This window comes from Oncorhynchus clarkii, chromosome 29 (assembly GCF_045791955.1).
Source record: "Oncorhynchus clarkii lewisi isolate Uvic-CL-2024 chromosome 29, UVic_Ocla_1.0, whole genome shotgun sequence".
Lineage (NCBI taxonomy): Eukaryota > Metazoa > Chordata > Actinopteri > Salmoniformes > Salmonidae > Oncorhynchus > Oncorhynchus clarkii.
The window spans coordinates 14,614,584-14,631,244 of record NC_092175.1 but is presented as its reverse complement, the minus strand read 5'-3'; the positions used below and the strand labels follow the sequence as shown (position 1 = coordinate 14,631,244).

The following is a 16,661-nucleotide window of genomic DNA, read 5'->3' as shown; positions in this document are numbered from 1 at the left end:
TCGATGGCGCCCCACTGATCAAAGACTATGTTCGGTCAGTGCACATACTGTCAAAGAAGTTCATAGTTACAGTATATATGCCATTTCTGCACATAGAGTTTCTTATTCAGTCAAGGTGGTCATCATAAGGTCACTTTTGTAATTATGCTTAACTCAACATTTGTGGACTATTGAAAAACGATTTTCTCTCTGCTTGATTCACACTGTACTTTTCACATTGTCCAGTATAGCTCTGCTCGGGTTTGGCTCAGTAGTGTGAAAAGGGTAATAATGTATTGATAAAAAGTTGGACTCCTTTATACATGTCAACAAAGACATGAATATACAGGTACGCAAAGCACGTTGTTTCTCATTGTTTGGCTCTGTCAAGAAGATGAAGGAAAGCTTTTCTGGATATTTAAGTCCAAGTTTATTTCCTGTAGCATCCTTTGTACATACATTACCAAGAGTGGTTTTATGTGCTTCACATTATATATATATATATATATATATATATAGAGAGAGAGAGTTTTATTAACAAAAAAGAAAAGCCTTAAACCTGAAGGAATACTAGTATATGATTACTAAGTATGAGCACATTAAACTTGGTTTAGCCCCTTTTTCCCTCTAGTCTAGTGGCTACACTTATGTAAAAGAGCGAAGAAATCTTTTTTTTTTTTAGCTGACAGATTTGAAACTACAGTGCTGGCACTGCCATCTATTGACGGACAATGAAAAAACAGCCTGCATCAATTTCTATGAACCTTTATTTTTTCTAATTCTTCATAATGCTTTTCTACCAACATTTTTTAACACACCTCTTCCATTATAATATTACCTTTGAGACGGCTTTTGGCTCTTTTTTTTCATGAACTTTTAGGAGTTAGGATTATACATTGGAGTTCATATCATGTTTGCGCTGTGGCGGTCTCACACCTCACTTCTGTTTATTTAGTTGCATAGCTCAAAAACTTTTTTCTTATTTAAGTCATTTTCTCCCTTCGACAATTGTTTGCTAGTGTCTGGATTTCAGATAAGAATGTGTCAAAGCCATTGTGTTTGTTTAATGTCCGTTTGAAATAAACATTTTGTACAAATATCCCATCTTTGCCTTATGTATTGAATATTGTATTAAAGGTATAGTTTACTCAAATTATAAAATGACACATTGGTTTCCTTACCCTATAAGCATAAGGTATAACAGCAATTCATGCTTTGGTTTAGTTTCCCTGGCAATATTTCCGCATGCTAACATTTTAGCATTTGTGGCACAAATCCCATTCAAGTCATTGGACTGATATTAGCAGTTTTTTTGTTGCATCATGTCCAAATAATCTAAAAGTATCTAAAATGTATTGTGAAGCTCCACAAAGTCACTTATACAGGAGATAATTTGAACACGATGTGCGAAAAATGTTAATATCACTTCAATGGGATTTGTGCCACAAATGCTAAAACATTACCAAGGCATGGATTGCTTTCATACCTTGTCCATAGACTGCTTACAGGGTAAGGAAACCAACATGTAATTTTGTAATTTGCATATTTTGTATTTCAAAACTGAATAACTTGAATAATTAATTCCAAATTATTTTAATACTGCACTCAGTGGTTTTGTATATTATACAACAATGTGTGAAAGAATGACGTATTATTAAGTATTTAAGAATATTGTTATATACTGAGAATTGATTAACAGATTAATAGATTTCATAATTTCAATAAACTAGCTTGCTATTGTGTACTAGCTGGCGGCACAAGCAACACTGGTTAACATAATGTCCTGGACCAGAGCTAGTGTGCCAAAGAGTGCATTGAGATGGTGGGCAGATAAGATTGTCCCTTGACTAATATATATGTGTGTGTGTGTGTGTGTGTGTGTGTGTGTGTGTGCGCATGTAACCCCTCCCCCCCAAAAAAGCAAATACCTTACTGTTGTACTTTAAGACATGGTCAGTCAATCCGGAAAATTTCAAGAACTTTGAAAGTTTCTTCAAGTGCAGTTGCAAAAACCAGCCCAAATAAATGCTTCACAGAGTTCAAGTAACATGCATATCTCAACTGTTTTTATTATTTATTATTATTATTATTATTATTTTTTTATATTTAATTTAATTAGGCAAGTCAGTTGAGAACAGATTCTTATTTACAATGACGGCCTACCCAGGACAACACTGGGCCAATTGCACACCGTCTTATGGGACTCCCAATCACAGCCAGATGTGATACAGCCTGGATTTGACCCAGGGCTAGTAGTGGCACCTCTTGAACTGAGAAGCTGTGCCTTGGACCGCTGCACCATTCAGGAGCCTGTTCAGCAGAGACTGCGTGAATCAGGCCTACATGGTTGAATTGCTGCAAAGAAACCACTACTAAAGGACACCAATAATAAGAAGAGACTTGCTTGGGCCAAGAAACACGAGCAATGGACATTAGACCAGTGTAAATCTGTCATTTGGTCTGATGAGTCCAAATTTGAGAATTTTGGTTCCAACCGCTGTGTCTTTGTGAGATGCAGAGTAGGTGAACGGATTATCTCTGCATGTGTCGTTCCCACCTTGAAGCATGGAGGAGGAGGTGTGATGGTGTGGGAGTGTCTTTGTGAGACGCAGAGTAGTCGTCCAGTGTTTATATAGGGCCACTCAGTGTTAATTTAACACTTTTGTTAGTGTTCATATTGAAGTGTTATTAAAATATAACACGTCAGATGTTGTTCAAATGACCCATGGAAGTGTTTTTTCAACACCCTCAGTATTAAGCATCAACACCTTTCAGTGTTCAGGATCAACTTTAAGGAATGCATCCGGTAGCTGAATTGATACCAGGAAGTGCTCAATATTCACACTAGAAAATAACGTATTTTTTGTCTGGTTCTCTCCCGCTCATAAATCAAGCCTGCATGTTGTAAGTGACTTAAACATGAGCAATAAAGGAGTCCTTACAAGAGTAGTAACTCTGCTTTGCTTCTTTATTTAGGCCAAAGTGAAAACAATATCACAGGCACATTAAAATGAAAACGGTGCATCACAGGCGCATCAGAATAAAAACAGTGCATCACATATAGTACACGTACCGAGGCACTCATCATAGTGAAAACAATGCATCACAGCCGTGTTAAAATGAAAACAGTGCATCACATATAGTACACGTACCGAGGCACTCATCACAGTGAAAACAATGCATCACAGCCGTGTTAAAATGAAAACAGTGCATCACAGGCGCCTCAGTACATGTACTATATGAGAACAAGAGCATTTGGAGAGTTGCTATTTAACACAAGTGGAAGTTCTCCTAAGACTAGGTATGCAATTTTCTTGACAAAGTTGCCAATAAACTGACTACTGCTCTATCATGTCAAACAAAGGAACAACATAAAGGCTCTCATCAGCACCATAAGCACTTTGAAGGACAAAAGGCTTATAACATTTCAGATCATCAACATTGACAACAACTTTGTCATCAACACCATCAAACACAGTGGTAATGTTCACTGAAATTATCCGTATGCAACTTGTCCAGCAATAGGTATACAATATTGTCAACCACAATGATCTCATCTCTTACTGCAAACTAACAGTCCCTCTCTGTACTCCAGGCTATCCATCTTAACCTAGCTGGTAGAGTAAATGGCTTACTGCATAATGAACTGAAGTGATGCTGACAGCTCATCACCACCAGTATATATTCAGTATGTCGCAATGGTGATGTCTCCCAGTGATGGTCTACAGCAAATTGGTGTTTTTTGGCAATGGACTTAGTAATTTTTCGGCGTGTTCTTAAAGAGTTTGTGCGTCGCCTCAAACCTCATGATCTACATATTTAATGAAGAACCGATTTGTCTTATGCATGCTGGGTAATGTATCATAAAGTTATGTTTGGGTAACACGTTTTTATGCGGGTACAACTGTTTAAAAAGTGTGTGACGTTCAATTATGAAATGATTTAGATCCACAGTCATGCCCTGGCTAAGAAAAGGGGGAAAAACAATGATTATTTGCAGTGATAGAGTTTGTTCTCTAGGTTGACTTTAGTTGGACACTTTTCGCGCTCCAAGTACCCATAGTCAAATGAGCAGATTCAAGAGCGCAGCGCACGTTTCAAAATGAAATTTTCAGAGACCTATTCAAACAGTTTTAACTCAAAGTGAGCCACCCCTTATTACAAACATGGAAGTGCTGCAAACAATTTAGTTTGGTATTCTTTACACCATACACAGATGGGAGCTGTGGGTCTGATTGCAACGGATTAAAATGCATTTCAAATTTATCTTTACCACGCAAGACAATCTTAGGGTCATCCTCACTGTAAACGGTCTGAGCATTAGACTCTTCAATCAATCAAACAGAACAGTTCATCAAATGCACACAGACCACTAGTTGCCTGGCAGGGAACAAGCCTTTTGTCCACCACGATGTAGTAGTTGTCAAATCTTGCTCCGTCTTCTTCCGACGGCAAAGAGGTATGGCTGTCGACCATGACTCCCATCAAGATGGTCTACAATGCTGCAGCATGACTGCAACACAACGGGTTTTTTAAAGTCCCTCTCCACATGTTAAGACAAAGAGACAACCCAAAAGAATGAATTACACACCAATTACTGTATCATCTTACCTTATGAAAGTGCACTAGCCTGCCCACAGCATCACTGGCACTGATCTTAGTCCTCTTCCCTCCTGCTGGTGGTGGGAGGAGATGAAGCAGCAGCAGCAGGGAGGACATATTATTGTTCCAGAAACCTGGACATGAAACTGGTCACCAAACTGTTCCTGGATTGTTGGGAGAAGTTGCTCTCGGGAGGATGTGTTGGTACCATTCTTTATTCATGGCTGTGTTCTTAGGCAAAATTGTGAGTGAGCCCACTCCCTTGGCTGAGAAGCAACCCCATACATGAATGGTCTCAGGACGTTTTACTGTTGGCATGACACAGGACTGATGGTAGCGCTCACCTTGTCTTCTCTGGACAAGCTTTTTTCCGGATGCCTCAAACGATCGGTAAGGGGATTCATCAGAGAAAATGACTTTACCCCAGTCCTCAGGAGTCCAATCCATGTACCTTTTGCAGAATATCAGTCTGTCCCTGATGGTTTTCCTAGAGACAAGTGGCTTCTTTGCTGCCCTTCTTGACACCAGGCCATCCTCCAAAAGTCTTTGCCTCACTGTGCGTGCAGATGCACTCACACCTGCCTGCTGCCATTCCTGAGCAAGCTCTGTACTGGTGGTGCCCCGATCCCGCAGCTGAATCACCTTTAGGAGATGGTCCTGGCGCTTGCTGGACTTTCTTGGGCACCCTGAAGCCTTCTTCACAACAATTGAACCGCTCTCCTTGAAGTTCTTGATGGTCCGATAAATGGTTGATTTAGGTGCAATCTTACTGGCAGCAATATCCTTGCCTGTGAAGCCCTTTTTGTGCAAAGCAATGATGACGGCACATGTTTCCTTGCAGGTAACCATGGTCGACAGAGGAAGAACAATGATTCCAAGCACCACCTTCCTTTGAAAGCTTCCACTCTGTTATTTGAACTCAATCAGCATGACAGAGTGATCTCCAGCCTTGTCCCCGTCAACACTCACACCTGTGTTAACGAGAGAATCACTAACATGATGTCAGCTGATCATTTTGTGGCAGGGCTGAAATGCAGTGGAAATGTTTTCTTGGGATTCAGTTAATTTGCATGGCAAAGAGGGACTTTGCAATTAATTGCAATTCATCTGATCACTCTTCATAACATTCTACAGTGAGGCAAAAAAGTATTTAGTCAGCCACCAATTGTGCAAGTTCTCTTGTGCAAGAGAGGCCTGTAATTTTCATCATAGGTACACTTCAACTATGACACAGCCTCTAGGTCCATCTGTGAAGAGACAAACGCATTTTAGAACATAAAGAGGGTTGATGGTAAAGAACATCAGAGGGTAGCCTACTCTCATGTTGATTACGACACGTTATGAACAGCAGATCAACACTTTTTTTGACCAAGAACCTGGAGAGTGAGTGACGCACAATCTCTGTTTGTCGACAGCGTTACCACTAGATCCAACTTCGGTACAATTTGTCCTATGTAGTGTTCACCAACTTGATTGAGACTCATAGGAAGACCTCAGACCTCAGAGAATTTTCCTGTGTGGAACATTCAAACACCTAACTTTGGCACAAAATACCCTTTTTCAAATGTTGGAGAGGTGAAAATGTCTTGGAAATGACTAACATTATGTATCAAAATGAATCCTTCTCTCTAAAAATCAGAAATGTCATATAATTTGGTCAAAGTGGGTGGAGTTGTAATGTGCTAAATTGATTTTTTTCCAGACTCGTACTAAAATATCAATTGATGCACTGTGAATTAGGGGTAATTCACAATGAATATTGCAGCGATTCTGCAGGAGTGTGAGAGATGCCTGGGCGATATTCGAACACAGGGCGCCATGACCCAAAGGCAGTACGAAACAAATGCTTCAAGAAAGATGTCCCCCTTGGGGAAGTGGTCAACAGTCTTATCAACGGCAGTTTGATAACGATGACTGAACTTCTTTCAAGCCCCTTCACGCGCTCACCCAGGCTTCCATATGAGGTCATCCCACTGCTGACACAATTGCAGCAATTTGGAGGCAGAGTGTGAGACACCTGTGGCTAATGGTCTTATCAACGCCAAGATCTCAGCAACATACTGTTGCTCATAACAAACCATACTCATTGTCGTCATCACTGTCGTCGTTATCACCATCATCGTCACCATCATCGTCACCATCATCACTTTCTCAATTTATTAAGATCTCTCACCCAGGTCACTTCCAGACATGAGCCCATGTAACTGCCAGCCTATGTAACTTGTTCAAAAAAAGAGGCGCGCAGGCTTTTCTTTTTGCAGATTCTCAATTTACTAAATGTTTAACCGGTTTGGTACAGCAGGATAATAATCCTGCAGCAACAGGAAATGTGAATTATTATGTGGATTATAATTAATGGACATTTTTGTAGGAGTTGATATTTTTCACAAGGGAAAATCAAGTCTGAAATTTCAATGTGGAAACTTAAGAAGCCTTTTAAACCCCAGTACGACCAAGGAGCTGATCGTGGACTGCAGGAGAAAGAGGGGAGAGCACCGCTCCATCAACATCGACGGGGCTGTTGTGGAGCGGGTCAAGAGCTTCAAGTTCCCTGGCGTCCACACCACTAAGGACTTAACATGTTCCAAATACACCCGCACAGTCGTGAAGAGGGCACGGCAGCGCCTCTTCCCTCTCATGATGCTGAAAAAATACGTATAGCAAATGCACTGACCTTGACCGCAAAGCGCTACGGAGTGTGGTGCGGACAGCCTAGTACATCACTGGGGCCGATGTCCCTGCCATCCAGCACCTCTTTATCAGGCGGTTTCAGAGGAAGTCTTGAAAATTTGGCAAAGACTCAAGCCATAGACTGTTCACTCTGCTACCCTCCGGCAAACAACTTCTATTCGTAAGACTTCTAAGTAGCCATAAGACTGCAAAATAGTTAATTAAATGGATACCAGGACTATCTGCACTGACCCTTTCTTGCACATACACACTATATACACACTAAACTGACACTCACACAACCCCCCCCCACACACACACGCAAACCAACACAACACAAACACATAAACACGCACACAGATACACACACACGTACACACACTTTTACACTCACCATATACTGCTGCTACTCTGTTATTTATTTTACTCTTATTATCTATCCTGATATCTATGTAGCACATGGGGATGTTTGAAACTTAAGTGTCTCCACTTGCGCCAGCGAATAGCTAGCTAGCTTTTGTGATGCTGAAGGAGGGCGGTCACGTGTGCTTGCAAGGCAGAGGTCCCGAGTTCGTGCCAGGTATAGGCCGAATTGGGAGTGGTACTCGCTAAGCAAGCAGCTTGACATCCTTTACGGCTAGTTACTTTACCATGCCTTCATGTACATATCTACCTCAAAAGCCTTGTACCCTGCACATTGATCAGGTACTGATACCCCCTGTAAAGCTCCATTCTTGTGTATTTTATTTGGCGCATGTGACAGATAAAATTCGATTTGATTTAGTGTGTATATACCCTCTTAGAAAAAAGGGTTCCAAAAGGGTTCTTTGTGGAGGGATAGGATTCTACCAATAACCGTTTTTATCTGAAGAACCCTTTTTGGAAGACAACCATTCTTTGTGAGGCAAAGAGTTCTACCTAGAAACTTTTTCATCCTAAGAACCGTTTTCATTTAATAATTGTTTGGAAGGCAAGAAGGATTATTTGGAAGGCGAGAAGGGTTCTACATAGAACATCAGGAGTTTGAGTAATCTGATCATTTTAAAAAGATACGTGTGGGAATGTTTTAAACTGTACCTATGTACAAAGCGAAAACAAGTTTTTAGATTAAAAAAAATGTATTTAAAAAAAATCCTTATTTACAGAAGTTAATATGTGAAAAAAGTCAAGGGGTCTGAATACTTTCCCAAATGCACTGTATATCTGGCATTGCCTTAATCATGTTACATATATAGTACAGACATAGCTGACATCTTTGCATAAAGAGTATTTTCTGTGATTTTATTGAGCCGGGAGTAGGAGAAAAGAAGGGAGTATGAACCAGCAGCATATTGTATATGGCACACAGCAAATTGGCCAGTTTTACCTAGTGTTGATTTTTCAGTGTAACTTATAATGTTGATTCAGGAGTTAAATGAAGTGGTGTACACTTAATGGTGTAAAATAACCCTAGTGTTGTTGTGTTGTTGTTAATAACCAGAGTTGAGTGTGATTGTGTCATTTTTACTCTTGATTAGTAAAACGCTCAAAACCATGCTACATTAGCATATTTCCCAGCATGCTCTATTGCAGGTTGATTTTCAGAATTGTTTCAATATCTGTATTTTTTGCAGGTAATCATTGGTTGATTAATCTTATGCTACACAAAGATGAATAACATAAATTTGTCTAAACAAATCCAATCTGTTAGTAGTGAGACGTATTGCACCCGTTACTGAAATAGTTGTTCCAGTTGATTTAGATCATTCCATTAGTCAATTTCCTTACCCTAGTAGTCATTCTGAATGACTAAAAATGCTAATTGTTGGATCCTCAGTCTGTCTGGATTCCAATAGGAATTACGCATAACTTTGCATCCAGCATAATGTGATTTGCAGGCCTGATGTCACCTGTAAAACCAGGAGTTTCCTAACACCGCTGTGTTAGGTTGTATCTAGGCCCACAAAGAAATACCTTATAATATGCAATGTTGTGTCATAAAGAGTTTGGAGTGGAGTGTTGTAGGATAAAGAGGATAAAATAGTTATTAGTAGAACAGTTTACTCCTTCATAGAGGGTTCTAGAACCATTTACACGTGATTCTATGAAGAACCCTACATAGAGAGCTATAGGTTCTACCTACTAGCACCAAAAAGGTTTCCCCTATGGGGACAAACAGAAGAGGTTCTATTTAGCAGTCTTATGACGGCATAGAGTCAGTGCAAGATAGCGTCCATGCCTGCTCCTACTCCCTCTGTTAAAACTGTATCATGATAATGTAGCCTACTATACACTATTACTCTCTTCGCTATGAAAATTGGTTGCGTTTTGTGAAACGTTTAATTAAGTTTAGTTGCCATATAAGGATAGCCCATGTGTCTTCATCAATCTCAGTGGTCTTTGTTTATGCAGAGAGGGAGCGGTGGTCACAATTGGACAATGCACAAGTAAATAAACAAAGCTGTGCGGGTTGTTTACATATCTTGTTGGCTAATAAAATGTATCAATGCTAATGCTGGGGGCGGCAGGTAACCTAGTGGTTAGAGCGGTTTTATAGATCGAATCCACGAGCTGACAAGGTAAACATTTGTCGTTCTTCCCCTGAACAAGGCAGTTCCAAGGCCGTCATTGTAAATATGAATTTGTTCTTAACTGACTTGCCTATTTAAATAAAGGTTAAATAAAAAATAAAACAATATTAAATGCACAATCGAAATATTATTTGCGAAATTATAAACAAAAGGAACCTTATTTTCGGGGAAAATGTTTATGGAGATGCCGGGGATTGAACCCGGGGCCTCATACATGCAAAGCATGCGCTCTACCACTGAGCTACATCCCCTTCCACGTAAATGCAGGGGAAATAAGGCAATACAAATATAAGCCACAAATAGGTACACTAAAAGAACAATACAAATATCCAATAATCATTCAAACTGTATCGCTTTGCAGTTGCTATTCCCCCCCCCACACACACACCCCTCACAGATATAGTTAGTTGCCTACGGACGAAAACGGCAATTTTCCACAACCTTCTCCACAAGATGGCAGTAAGGCCGTTTTCTCCATACTAACGTTACATAACAACCTCAAAGCTTGATTTCACCAGATATTTTATATCACCAGAGAGATTGGATATCGGTGTTATCAAATATTTTTGGTTAAATCAAACTATGTTTCTCCTCTTCCTTTCTGATTATATATAACAAAAACGTATTGTAGAAGGTGGGAAAGGTTTATTTGATTATATCCCTTTTAGAATGTAGAAGCTATATGTTACCTAGTTGACAATTTTTACATCACATCAATCAGGCGGGAAATGCTTTGCTGAGTTCTAGAACGTGCACGGGTGACATCGAAGCGCAGGAGGAACCATCTGCTGCAAGAGGTATTCAAATATTTTGCTGCTCTAAACAGTCCAAATACTCCAAGAAATGAGTATACACGACTAGATATCATTTTATGAAGAATCCTCTTTTTCATATGTTTACTGCTTTGTTTATACTTCTTGTAAAACACAAGATCAGGCAGTGTTTAGGCCCAACCAAACGGTCAGCAGAAATGGACTTCACTGAAGACCAGGGGCACTGATGAACCATTCACCATGAAGGAGATAACACAAGGTGCAGATATATTAGTCTACATGAAGACTAGCCTATTTGCATAATCACTAAGTGATTTATAAGCAAAGTCATACTAAGGATGGATGATATACTGTATATTATAGGTGATCTGGTGCTTTGCCAAACATTTATATTCGTTAATTTTTTATTTAACTATTTAATTAAGTCAGATAATAACACAATCTTATTTATCATGATGGCCTACCAAAAGGCAAAAGGCACCGAGAGGCGCCGGACCGGCGAGAGGCTCCGGCAGAGGCGCCGGACAGGCGGGAGGCTCCGGCAGAGGCGCCGGACAGGCGGGAGGCTCCGGCAGAGGCGCCGGACAGGCGGGAGACTCCGGCAGAGGCGCCGGACAGGCGGGAGGCTCCGGCAGCGGCGCCGGACAGGCGGGAGGCTCCGGCAGAGGCGCCGGACAGGCGGGAGACTCCGGCAGCGGCGCCGGACAGGCGGGAGACTCCGGCAGCGGCGCCGGACAGGCGGGAGACTCCGGCAGCGGCGCCGGACAGGCGGGAGACTCCGGCAGCGGCGCCGGACAGGCGGGACCACCTGCAGGGAGGAGACAGAGAGACAGCCTGGTGCGTGGGGCTGCTACAGGAACCACCAGGCTGGGGAGACCTTCAGGAGGCTTGGGGTTAGGAGGAGGCACCTGAAGGACCGGGCTGTGGGGGAGCACTGGAGCTCTGGTGCGCAACCTTGGCACCACTTCCCCAGGCTGGATAACCACTCTAGCCCGGACCCTCCAGAGTGCAGGCACAGGTTGAACCGGGCTGTGGGTAAGCACGGGAGATCTAGTGCTTACTACACGCACCTCTCCCTTAGGCTCCACTCCCACATTTGCCCGACACGAGCGGAGCGCAGGCAGAGGACGCACTGCACCCTCCCAGCGCCCCGGAGACACAGCACGCAGAGCCGGCGCAGGATACCCTGGACCAAAACTGCGTACCGGCGACCAGACCCGCTGAGCAGGCACCATACGCCCTGGCTCGATGCCCGCGCTCGCATGACACTCTCGGGGGGCTGTCCTATAGCGCACCGGGCTATGGACATGTACTGGCGACACCGTGCGCTTAACCGCATAACACGGTGCCTGCCCAGTATCGCGCTGCTTATAATAAGCACGAGGAGTGAGCGCAGGTCTGCTACCTGGCTTAGCTCCACCCCTCGTGTGCCCCCCCCAAAAAATGTTGGGGGCTGTCTCTCGTACCTGTCGCACTGCCGTGCTGCCTCCTCATATCGCCGCCGCTCAGCTTTCACTGCCTCCAGCTCTGCTTTGGGGCGGCGATATTTCCCAGCCTGTGCCCAGGGTCCCTCTCCGTTCAGTATCTCCTCCCATGTCCAGGAGTCCTGTGATACCGGCCGCTGTTTTTTGTAGCTGCTGCTGCTGTCGTCGCTGTTTTTTACCACGCCACTTGGTCCTTGGTTGGTGGGTGATTCTGTCACGATCGTCCTCCTCTTCATCTGAAGAGGAGAGGCGAGATGGATCGGAAGACCAAAATGCGGCGTGGTAAGTGTCCATGGTAAATCTTTAATAAAGAAAATACTGACACTGCATACAAAACAATAAACAAATGACGACCGTGAAGCTACAAAATAGACCTGTGCTGACACAAGCCACTGACATAGACAATCACCCACAAACAAACAGTGCAACCCAGGATACCTAAGTATGATTCTCAATCAGAGACAACTAATGACACCTGCCTCTGATTGAGAACCATACTAGGCCGAAAACATAGAAATGCCCCAAAACATAGAAAAACAAACATAGACTGCCCACCCAACTCACGCCCTGACCATACTAAATAAATACATAACAACGGAAATAAAGGTCCGAACGTGACACCGTATTCCATAACTAAGTGTTTTCCAGTGTCCTCCAATATTTGCTGAATATTGTTTCCATATATTTCCAGGATCTGGATTCGTCCAGAGTGGAGGGGGGAAAGGTGACGGCCATGTTGGAGCAGGAGAGGATGTGTTTCCTGGAGATGGAGCCCGGGTTTCAGGGGGGTGTCACTCCCAGTCGGACACCCCCACCCAGACTGACCACTCCCAGTCCAATGCACCCACCCAGATTGATTGACCCTCTACCCCAGGACCAGAAACCAGATCAGAACCTGGAGCAATACCAGGACCTGCTCAGCCTGCTGGAAGAGAGAGACCGGTGGGAGAGATGAGAGACCTGGTTTATTTTGTTCCCTCCATAGAATCACACACCAAACAAAGTTTGACCTTACATGATACACCAATGGACTACCTCTCACTCTTTAATTCTCTCTCTCTCTCTCTTCCTCTACCTCCTCTCTCTCACAGGCTTATAGAGCAGCTGCAGGCATCTGTAAAGTCCCATAGACCAGCTGAGGAACAGTGGTGCTGGCCAGGGTAGCAGAGACCGGCCAACAGCCAACCCCAATGGCCAGCTGTCGTCTCTCATCGCTCAGAGAGAGATGGACCTGCAGGGCAGTGCATGTGTGTGTGTGTGTGTGTGTGTGTGTGTGTGTGTGTGTGTGTGTGTCAGTCACTGACCTTTTAAAATTTCTCAGGCTCTGAAACAGGATCAAAACAGAGAGAATAGGAAATATGACAGACACTTGAAGGTTGGACGAATCAAATCAAATCAAATTTTATTAGGTCACAAGCGCTGAATACAACAGTGAAATGTTAACTTACGAGCCCCTAACCAACAATGCAGTTTAAAAAAATATGGATAAGAATAAGAAATAAAAGTAACAAATAACTAAAGAGCAGCAGTAAAATAACAATAGCAAGACGATATACATGGGGGTACCGGTACAGACTCAATGTGCGGGGGCACCGGTTAGTTGAGGTAATATGTACATGTAGGTAGAGTTATTAAAGTGACTATGCACAGAGTAGCAGAGGGGTAAAAGGAACAATGAAATAGTCTGAGTAGCCATTTGATTAGGTGTTCCAAAACAGGCATAAAAATGCCAGACTACGGTTTGCAACTGTACTTCAGGACAACGATCATACTTTTTGGAGAAATGTCCTCTGGTCTGATGAAACAAAAATAGAACTGTTTGGAGGAAAAAGGGGGGGCTTGCAAGCCGAACAACACCATCCCAACCGTGAAGCACGGGAGTGGCAGCATCATGTTGTGGGGGTGCTTTGCTGCAGGAGGAACTGGTGCACTTCACAAAATAGATGGCATCATGAGGGTGGAAAATTATGTGGATATAATGAATCAACATCTCAAGACATTAATCAGGAAGTTAAAGCTTGGTCGCAAATGGGTCTTCCAAATGGACAATGACCTCAAGCATACTTCCAAAGTTGTGGCAAAATGGCTTAAGGACAACAAAGTCAAGGTATTGGAGTGGCTATCACAAAGCCCTGACCTCAATCCTATAGAAAATGTGTGGGCAGAACTGAAAAAGTGTGTGCGAGCAAGGAGGCCCACAAACCTGACTCAGTTACACCAGCTCTGTTAAGAGGAATGGGCCAAAATTCACTCAACCTATTGTGGAAAGCTTGTGGAAGGCTACCAGAAATGTTTGACCCAAGTTAAACAATTTAAAGGCAATGCTACCAAATACTAATTGAGTGTATGTAAACGTCTGACCCACTGGGAATGTGATGAAATAAATAAAAGCTGAAATAAATCATTCTCTCAGCAGTTGTTCTGACATTTTACATTCTCAAAATAAAGTGGTGATCCTAATTGAACTAAGACAGGATTAACTGTCAGGAATTGTGAAAAACTGAGTTTAAATGTATTCATTTAAAGGTATATGTAAACCTCCGACTTCAACTGTATACAATAAGAAGTTTGAGTCTGGGAAATCACTGAATGCTGAATTCATCATGTTCACTCGATATAACAAGGGCTTTGGAGGTGTGTGGTTGCACTGCTCCAAGTGAGGATAAATTATGCTACATTATGTTTATACATCTGCTAACAGAAGTTTTGGGAAAGATTTTTGAGTTTACTTATCAAAATATGGAGGACAGGAGTGCTTCCATCAGGATGGAAACATGCTGAGGTTTTGCCTTTTGTTAAGCCTGGTAAAGATCCTTCCAGTCCTGCTTGTTATAGACATATTGCACTTACATCAAGATGAAGATGAATCTATTATCTGGTGAATCTTTTTTTAAAACCTTTATTTAACTAGGGAAGTCGGTTAAGAACAAATTCTTATTTACAATGACGGCCTAACCCGGCCAAACCCTAACGACGCTCAATCACATCCGGTTGTGATACAGCCTGTAATTAAACCAGGGTCTGTAGCAACGCCTCTAGAACTGAGATACAGTGCCTTAGACCGCTGCACCACTCGGGAGCCCAAACAAAGGGGTCTATTAACTCCATACCAGAGTGTATTCAGAAAAGGAAGGACCACCCTTGATGCATTAACTAAAGTTAGTACTGAGGTGACCAAAGGGCAATGAAGGAAGTGGGCAATGAAGGAAGTGATGTCAACGGTATATTTTGATATTGAAAAAGCATATGATACAATGTGGCAGGAAGGTCTACTGAATAAATTGAATGGAATGGGTATTGGTGGGAGAATGTATAGCTGGATTATGAATTTCTTGTTTGACTGAACCTTCCAGGTCAGGGTGGGATTGGAGTTATCAAGAGAATATGAGGTGGAAAATGGAACTCCACAGGGTAGTGCTATTAGTCCTATCTTATTCATGTTGACGATTGATGATATCGGACAGGGTATAGGGGCGGCTTTATATGCAGATGATGTTGCCATTTTTCCAATGGTCCTTATCGTGGGGTTTCAAGTTATCTTTATTTAAATCTCGCCACATGTCGTTCGCTAACAAAAAGATTAAGGAAGATGTCAGTGTTCAATTATATGGAGAACGAATGGAAAGGGTAACAGAATTTAAGTATTTGGGGTTATGGTTTGATGAAAAGTTTACAGTACATGTAGACTTCAAATTGCATGTATCGAGATTAAATGTAAGAAAGTATTTAATCTTCAGAGAACACTAGTTGGGCATGATTGGGGGGCAGATAGGCAATCTTTACTGAATATTTATCATACTTTGATGAGGTCGTCCATAGATTATGGATGCTTTGTATATGGTTCTGCGGCTTTTACATCGCTGTTGCGCGTTGATATGATTCAGAGAACTTTAATGTCCTCAGAGAGGCAATTCATTTGGCAGCAGTCATAAAACATATCACATATATAATAAAATATATAAAAAGATTCAAGCAAACAGGCAGGGTAAGGGTAGTTTTATAGTGCAAGTGCTAAGTGCAATTAGTCCAACATTTTGTGAAGTTGCAGAATTGCATTCAGAATAAAGGAGTACTTGGCCCACTTTTTTAAACCTTAGGGCGTCTGTACCTGCGGCCAGAGGGAAGGAAATGGAATTCAGAGTGGCGTGGGTGGGAAGAGTCAACCACTATTTTATTCGCCTTCTGGAGTGTTCTGCCCAGGTGGATGCAAGCGAGGGCCCTCAGGATGTGCAATCGTGCATTTAAAACTACACTGGTTGAGGCTTTGCAAGTAGATAATGGGGAAATGCCACTCTTAGAAGAATTAAGCTAGCCCTGGCATACTGGGCAAGACTGAAGGGTAGTACGGTAGATCATCCTACACTGACAGTATTGGAAGACTGCTGGAAATATGAACAATATCAAAAGAGGGGTTCTGGCCCAGAGATTGGAAATAGGGTTGATGAACATGGACTCAGAGATATTGTTATAGGGCCATTTGTAGCAATAGTGCCACTGTGGTTTTAAACAAGACTATGTTGATCTGAGGTGATAGAAGAAAATAAAAGGATAGAGGAGGTGCAACCAAGAAGAGTGGTAATATC

At 42.3% G+C, this 16,661-nt stretch overlaps 1 non-coding gene across 1 annotated transcript; it reads right to left on the bottom strand.

Annotated features, from left to right (window-relative positions):
- Positions 1-10,000: 10,000 nt before the first annotated feature.
- Positions 10,001-10,072, bottom strand: trnaa-ugc (transfer RNA alanine (anticodon UGC)). The gene has a single exon. It is a non-coding gene; the product is annotated as a tRNA-Ala (tRNA).
- Between the last annotated feature and the right edge of the window lie 6,589 nt (positions 10,073-16,661).